The following is an 8971-nucleotide window of genomic DNA, read 5'->3' as shown; positions in this document are numbered from 1 at the left end:
TGTGTGGTGTTATCACACTCATTTGTAAAGAGCTGTGAGTCACGTAGAAAAAGGCTAAATTAGTATTGATCACACAAGGTATTTAAAGAGTTCTGCAAATTATTAGATATAACTCATTCCATGCAAAAAAAAAGAAAAGAAAAGAATTGTAATGTAATTTTACACGGAACCCAGGTTGTACACAACAGCAGCGCAGGTACCTGGTGGGAGTTTATGTAATATTTGCTGTGCGTACGTGTGTGTGCCTGTGGGTTTGGGCGCTCACAGAGGGGGTTAAATGTTGACATAACAACCTGGAGGGTGGCTCAACTGATTTTATTACTATTTGGTATTACAAGGGAGCCTACGTGAGTGTGTGAGGTGAGGTTAAATATATTAATCCTTGCTAAAGACTTGCTACCTTTCTCTCTTTCCTTTCTTCTACCTTCCTGCTCTTTAGAGAGAACTATTACAGTTACGTAAACAGTGCTGCAAAGGGCAGCAGCTCACTGACGTCTAAGGTTGAGCATTTATAAGATCACTTCGTGTAGACACATCCACTGACTGCACTGCTCATTGAAGTAATAACAATTTTGTAATGGACAGTTACCTCTGATACAAGTCGGTAGGATGCATCACGGAAAAACTCAAGTAGTACCTCAAGCCAATTTTCCAAAAGGTGCACTGAGCTCCTTTGTTTGCAGACAAAACTCACAAGAACAAATTAACTTATGTTAAGAATATCAAATTCAGCAAGGAATTGGAGTAGGATAGCTAGATACTACTCTTTCCCTAACAAACATTAAACTGTCAAATAAAACTTATATTCTCTTCTTTGTCATGATAAAGTAATCTTCTGCCCTGGTACCCCTGAAAGCCCACTGTGTTGTTTTACTTTGGGCAACGACCCAGCTAGTAAATACACAGATATATTGTGATTTTATTCAATTCAATTCAGTTTTGTTTAAAAGCACCAAATCACCACAACAATTTCCTCAAGAATCCCAAACAAGAAAATGACCCCATTTGAGCAAGCACTTGGCAACAGTAGGAAGAAAAAACTCCATTTTAACAGGAAGAAACCTCAGGCAGAATCAATATATATTTTAGCCATTTTATAGCTGAAATGGCTAAACATTTCACAAAGCTAAAGAAAGATTAGCATAGAAACCTTGTTTTTATTCCTTTTTGGTCTCCATCAACTTTATAACTAACCAAAATGCTAAGATGCTATGGTTCCTAATTTTAGATAATAATTGGTGTTAATCAGAATCAGAATACTTTATTAATCCCGAAGGAAATTGTGGAATTTCCTTCATTAGGCAGCATGCAGAGCAGAGATGGGCAATTAATTTTCCCAAGGAGCAATAAGTGAAACTGTAACTGTTCTGGATGGACCCAGGACTATTCTGAACTGAATTCTGCTCAATATTATTTTTATCTCTTTATAAACTGCTACTGATAAGAGTATATGTTATAATTGGGCGATGAAAATGTGAAATCTGTCATAACCAGTGGAGCAAGCAGGATTCAAATGCTGGACTTATGGGAGAGGTTGCTGGTCCAAACACAGATATATTCTCTCAGAAACTCGTTTTTTCTGCGCAGAGAAGAAAACAGCTGAATACCAGTTCTCACAGAGTAATACAGAGCAAAAATATAAACACAAGGAACCGGCTTCACTAACCCTGTGAGTTTAATGCTCAGGTGATTATGGAAGGATTTCCACTCATCCATGACAAACAGGTGAGCTCTTCATCTTCAGGTGCACAGGAACAAAGGGTGGGGAGGCAGAAGGAATCCCGTCCCTGAAACACAAAGGCATGGTTAGGTCTTCGCACAAATACACATGAACACACACAGAGCGAAAGGGAGAGCAACAAAGAGAAGATGAAACAGCACAGGATGACAACCAAACACAGAAAAGGCCTCACAATTTCATCAAAATTCCTAAAATTAATTGTGAGCAAAATGTACATGCTTTTGCAAAAATTCAAAGAATTTCAACTTTATACAAAGTGCTATTGCAGTTTTATTTGTAGTTTATTTCTCAATCTTCAGTTTTTCAGGGTTTTTTCTTGTTCAGTTACAGAATTCCTGTTTGTTTCAGCTTGAGCAAGTGAATTGCAGTCAGGTTTAGTGTCTGAGGTGGAAATGAGCAGGGCGGCAGACGGGTGATCATCACAGGATCTGTATCTGGATTTAACTTTATAGTAGGATATCACAGCTCTTGTCCAGAACCAAGAAGAAAAAGTCAAGTCCTTGATCCATCATTGTTACCATTCTCCTGGAGAGGGATGCTCTAAAAGCGCTATACAAATACAGGCCATTTTTTCTCAGGTACTATTAGCGTGACAGAGTTCATCAAACACTCTTTGGTATACTCTCCAGAGAATGGCTCACTGTTTTTAGTGATTTGTTGGGAAATCACAAAGCTGGTGTTGACAGCTCCATCTCTGGATGTGTAAAGCTTGGATAAAAATAAGTCCTTGTTACTTTTTCAGGTTTGCTGGCAAAGGCTCAGATGTCACTATCGGTCAAGTTGTTGTATTTCTCTTCATGGGTAGTCTCATAATGGTGATTCAAACTGTTAAACACAGCAATCTCCACAGAATAAGCACTCAACCTTACTTCTAACTTCAGCAGATAAATATTTAGGAGTCTATGTCTTGATAAAAACTCCACATTGTGCTTCAGTCTGTCTTTATTTTTAGTGTGAGTTCATAGTTTTCAGGCCTACAAAACTCACATTTAATAAAAGTTATTTGTATTGCGTTTACACTGAAGTTGTAGTCACTTGTACAGATGTGCATGTGTAATCTTTTTTTCTTTGAAATCCACCTAACGTAGGCTGGTCAGGGACAACCAAAGGGTCAGATTTGGCCTGCAGTCTGGTGAAGAGTGTTTATCTGAGCTATTTTTAAGAAAATAACTGTCCACACACTCTGGAAACTGGGCTCAGGATAAGTGATATTGAATTAAAAAGGCAAAATTGGAATGCAAAGCATTGATGTGAACTTACTTAAAGACTGACTCTATATTCTCACCATTTTCTGTGTTTTATATCAGCTGATGAGCATTTGGGATTTATTCCAGGCTTTACTGTTTTCTAAAGGGAGTCATAATAATTGTGACCTGAGAGAGAGTCTAATGTTTTATGGTGTGTTCAGGTCTTTGGGTGCACATAATGAGATGTGGCTGTCTGTACATTTACTGCCATGAGGAAAATAACCACCAGACAAGACAATTTCCAGGTCAGATGGGTCAAAAAACACAAACCTTTTGAACCACTGTCTGTTCAGTGTATGTGAAATCATTAACGCCAAATCACTGATTACTCACAGAGAGAAGCTGAAGCTACATTGCTGATAGAACAAGTTGTTCCGTCCTCGTGGACATCTCTCAAAAGGATATAATTTTCTTGTTTTATTTCCCTCCTACTGTGATGCCCAGCAAAGTCCTTAAAACAGGTCACTAAATGCCATAAACACTGGCGTTTTCCTACCTATGACTGGCAGCCATATTATCATATAGGGAGATGTTTTGTTGTTTCATATTTACAACCGCGTGTTCTACGTCATGCAGAGAGCACGACATCAGCTTGCATGTTGTTGTAGATAATAATGTGGTTGACAGATTGTTAGATTGTTCAGACATGAAGGTGGCTGGCAAAGTAAACTTGCACTGAGTCCGGTGCTCTGATTGGCTCTGAAATATGAAGCTTTTGTACTGGAAATCACAGGCCCCTGTTTCATTCAACAGGTTTTCTCTGAGATAGCTTGGGCTGACACGCAACAGGCCCAAGCCTCACGCCATGTAAACACAGTTTGATTCTAGTATTTAAAAAAACAACCAAATGACCATTTGCTACATATTCATCTTTAGTAAACAGAGGCAAATTCCATGGATAAATACACAGTACTTTTATTGGAGTATGTAACCTATTATTTTGCAAAATGGAAGGTTTGAAATGGAGGGGGGAAAATTCATCAAATATATCTGATGGGTCTTTGAGGAGCATAAAGAGCTTCAGAAGCTTTTAAAAATAAAATTTAAAAAACCTGCAGGCCCAACCATCATAACTCATACCTGAGCTAAATCAACTGTTTTCCTGTAGTTCTTTTTCTGTTTTCAATAACCCTGTGCATAATGGAGTGTGCATGAACTGCCTTGTGTCTATACACAATTAAAACAAAAATGTTATCTAAATCTATATTTTGATGTCATCTCATCCAATATATCCTGCTTGCAACAAATGTAGAAGCAGTAATAGGAAATTTTACTATGCATCCATCCATCCATTTTCTTCTGCTTATCCGGGGCCGGGTCACGGGGGCAACAGCCCAAGCAGAGAAGCCCAGACCTCCCTCTCCCCAGCCACCTCCTCCAGCTTATCCGGGGGAACACCAAGGTGGCCAGGCAAGGAGAGGCCAGGTACCCTTCGGAGGAAGCTCATTTCGCGATCTTGTTCTTTCGGTCACTACCCACAGCTCGTGACCATAGGTGAGGGTAGGGGCGTAGATCGACCGGTAAATTGAGATCTTCACTTTTACACTCAGCTCTCTCTTCACCACAACAGACCGGTACAGCGTTTGCATCACTGCAGCCGCTGCACCAATCCGTCTGTCGATCTCCCGCTCCCTTCTCCCATCACTCGTGAACAAGACCCCGAGATACTTAAACTCCTCCACTTGGGGCAGGAACTCATCCCCGACCCAGAAATTTAACTAACAATTTTTTCAAAAATGGCTTTATATTTTGGGGGGGGGGGGGGGGGGGGGGTTGCTAGTGCTGTGCTGCAGTGATTTGAATCAAGGCTGACTGGGGCTCTGTGTGGGTGTTGCATGGTCTTCCTAAGCCTGTATGCTCTCCATGAAACAGACCTGCTTCATGCCACAAGCTCATCAGGTCAACTTGGCATCCTAAATTAGCTACAAGTCTGTCCCTCTGTGTTAGCCCTCTGACAGATTGGCAACCTAGCCAGGGTAGACCTCGCCCCAGAGTTATTCCTAAACTTCTTAGGCTTCAAGGGCAGATTAGTCATACAAGTCAATATGAACCAACTCCATCTCTTTCCACCAACACACTCATTCACACAATTATGTGCACACATGCTCATATTCTTGTCAATTATTAATTAGTCACTAAGTAAATGTGTGTTATGCGTGTACGCTGCCATAGAAAAGAATGAGGATGATGACATAGTGCAGAAAATCTTAGTGTTCTGTGTAGTTTCTGGCGTAGGGAGTTTGATTCTACAGAAGTAGCTGCAGTTTGTGAAATCAGCGAGAGTGCTTAGGCTTCCTTTTATACATAACATCACAAATGAGGTCAAGCCACAAATCACAGTGAAAATTATCTGCAGCTCCTCTCAGCAAAAAGACTCAGACTGTGTCGCCACCGTCTGCCGCAGCTGTGTTGTCAGATTTTATGGTGCTGTCATTGACAAAAATAAGGACACTCGAGATTCTATTTTTCTTAAACTGGACTGGTTTCTTCACAATAAAGCATGCACTTAGTGCGCCTATTCAGATGCCCAAAATAACACCAAAACGTAGGTCTGTTGTGAAGAGTTCAGTCCTCTCACCAGACCAAAATAACACAGTTTTGTTTTTACATTGCCTATAAAGCATTCTGTCCTCATAGAGAATCACACTATCTCTTTTTTCCTTTTTCCTCTGTGTTCTCTTTACTAATTGATGAAGGCAAACATGGCTGAGAAGGAAATGAGCCTAATGTGTGTGACTGGCCGTGGTCTGAGTGGGCTGGAGCTGGTGTGTTTACTCTACTGACAGCCATGTAGACAGGTCAGTGCATGCGGCTCATGTTTTATGACAAGCGTAAAAACACATGCAGAGACATGGTGCCTGAAAAAACATGTTCTGTGTGTTAGTATGTTCTAGGACTGACCCTGAGCTAGCTCTTAGATGAGCAGCCTGGGTCTGTGTATCTGTCATTGAGCTTCAAGAAAATTCACTGTGAAAATGTTGATGTTTCTTTCCATCTGGCTAAGCAAATAAGCTCTGACCATGACCCATTCAATGTGAGGTTTTACCAAGAAATGAAATTATTTGTTAAATATCTATTATGAAAAACATATTTCATTATGAACTTGAATTTATTATGAACTTACTGAGTCGCTTAAGAAAAACATTGGTTAATGCTTAAAGATAAATCCTTACTTATCATTTTTAAGGTAAAATCACATCTCTTACTTCTCACCCAGTGTCAGCTGGGAAAGTTTTTACCTGAGATCTGATGTGCACTTAAGAGAATCAGTGGATGAATGGGACAGCATCACAACTTCTAGAGAAACAGGGCTGTTTCAATTGAAATCACACGGCTCTTTCAGAGTCTGATCGTCAACAAATGCTTGATAAATATATCATGACATGAACAGAAGAGACGACTGCTGACCTCTGAAGAATGTGACCTATATCAGTCCGTATTCAGACAGAGTGTGTACAAACCCTGTACAAATGGAAAAAAATTCAATTACATTGCGCTCCAGGCATGACTGAGAGTGCATAGTCTGTGAGGTCACAGGGACCCAAGGTAACTTCTATAGAATGTCTCGCACAGGCTAATGTTCATATTCACCATTGTTATTCAGTGGTGTGCATGGCAGGGCTATAAGGAAACAGACACGCCTCTCACAAAAAACCCAACTACCCAACAGCAAATTCCAAGAAAGTGGGTCATAAAGTGAGATGCTGAGAACCCTCAGGAAAAATAATCATAAAAACAGATAGCCAAAGATAAATAAAGATTATATTTTTAAATAGCTGAGTCAAAGTCCCGATATGAGTCCAGCAGAAATGCAGTGGAAATACTCTGATAAAGTTCATCAGAAAAAAAACAACCGAAACCAAGAAACGTCAACATCTTTCAGTGTATTTACATTCTTCATACCATCTATTTTGGGATTATGTGGAACTATAATATGCAGAAATATTTTGATGCAACTGTAATTACTTAATCAGAACTCTCGAAAACAACAAGAATAATCCCCTGCGAATAAGAGTATTTAAAATCACCCATCAGATTTTCATGCACGTCTTTTTATTGAAGCCTAAGCCTGGACAAGCTATTCCTCACGTGTCATGTTATACACATCACTGAGAACACACTGGCTTAATTACTGACCAATAGTCAAGGGTCTAGCACTGTTCACTCCAGCCGGGTTACACAAACCCATCACTGAAGCACTGAACAACCAGGCTTAGCTACACCTATCTGATTTCGTTCCTGCTACCCCACAGAATGCTAACAAAGGTCATCAGTATTTGCAAGTTTTAGGATTTGTGTGAAATGAAGGTAAATATCCAGACTTGTACCTATAGGGTAAAATATAATTTATTATGTCGAGCATATTTAGCGTATTGGGCAACAAGACTGAATATATCAACACTGTGAACCCTGGTGGCAGCTGTGTTGCATCAGCTTAGTGAAGCTACACTCATACAAGAAATGAAAACTTAAGAGTTAAAAAAAAATCAGTTTATATATAAACTGAATTTCTGAATAAAATAAAGATTATAAATAGAAATATCATTATTTTTTAACGTTATGCAGAATTAGTTGGGTTTTTTTTTACAACTTTTGTCATATCATATTACTACTTGCTTATAATTTATTGACTCTTTGAGTTTAACTTTTCAGGCTGCTATTGAAAAAAGTACATAAAATTGTTAATGTATTTAAAAAAACACACACACACACACACACACACACACACACAACAGCAGCAACATTTGTAAGTTAGACAAATCAAAGAAAATTGTTTACACAGTAAATACCCAAGTGAATAGTGACGAGCAATTCCAGACAACACCCAATACTTTCTTCCTTTCTTTCTTGAATCCTCTCTACAATGATTCCCAGGTGAGAAGACAAGTGAAAGGTGATAAGGGATTAAACTGGTAAAGTGGAAAAGCAGAGTCTGAGTCACAAACCGAAGGCTCTATCTTGGGCTGCTTCGATTAATACCTAGCAAAAAATCAATAGAAATGGGTATCGATGGCTTGCAGCGCACCAGGTACACCCAGCTGCAGCCCACTTCAGCTGGGTACCTGATGAGTACGTGTGTTCCAAATCTTATGTAGCCTGAATTACTTGCATTTGTGATGATCTCACGACCTAAAGATATTTAGCAACACAAATAAACACGTAATCATCTTCTAAACAGGCTGACACACAAGGTGGTTCATGCGGAGTAATATACTGACTAAAATCACCCCCCCCCCCCCCAAAAAAAAAACAACAACAAACATTTTAGTCACCCCTTTGACATAAGCGTGTATCACTGCGCCCCTCTCAGTTTCCCTAACCTTGTTCCATCTGTTTTCTGCTGATGTACAGTCTGTTTACTCGCCAGTGGTAAAAGAGAACAAATAAAGCTTTTGTTTGCAAGAAATTTGACTTATGTCTGAACTGCCCGAGCTTGGACTGTGTGGTTGAATACTCATATGAGGTTAATGCTTTAACCCTCTCAGGCTCAAATTAAACTTTTTGTTGCTAATGCACAACCAAGTCCTGCAGTGGTACTTCTGAGTAAAAAAAACTCATAAAATATGTATGTGGGGTAATCAGGTTGTTAGTTTTTAACTGTTGCAAATCGGCAACGCCTGCCTTGAGAGGGTTAAAGGCAGTAATGTTATTGCAGTCCCATGCCTCATTATAATGCACACACTGTGAATAAATGTGTGAATAATTTGATTGCCTTTTCTAGATTTGTATAAACAATGTGAAGAAAAAAGTAAACGAAATGTGTGAAATTAGGAATATTTGATGGCGAGACTTTGAAACAGTTAAGCATTATATCTGAAAACAAACTCGTGTTTTCTTTTGATGAGCGGTAGAAAGGGCTGACGCACAAAAACAGTACCAATTCCAGGTCTTGCTCCAGCTCTGAGAGCTGTAGGGTGACGCATGACGCACTGGAGGCGCGGCAAGCCTTCTCCATAAATTCTCAGCCTGCTCTCCTCTGGCT

Source organism: Astatotilapia calliptera, chromosome 4, assembly GCF_964374335.1.
Source record: "Astatotilapia calliptera chromosome 4, fAstCal68.1, whole genome shotgun sequence".
NCBI classification, from domain to species: Eukaryota; Metazoa; Chordata; class Actinopteri; order Cichliformes; family Cichlidae; genus Astatotilapia; species Astatotilapia calliptera.
The sequence above is the reverse complement of the archived record's forward strand: the minus strand, read 5'-3'. Positions refer to the sequence as shown.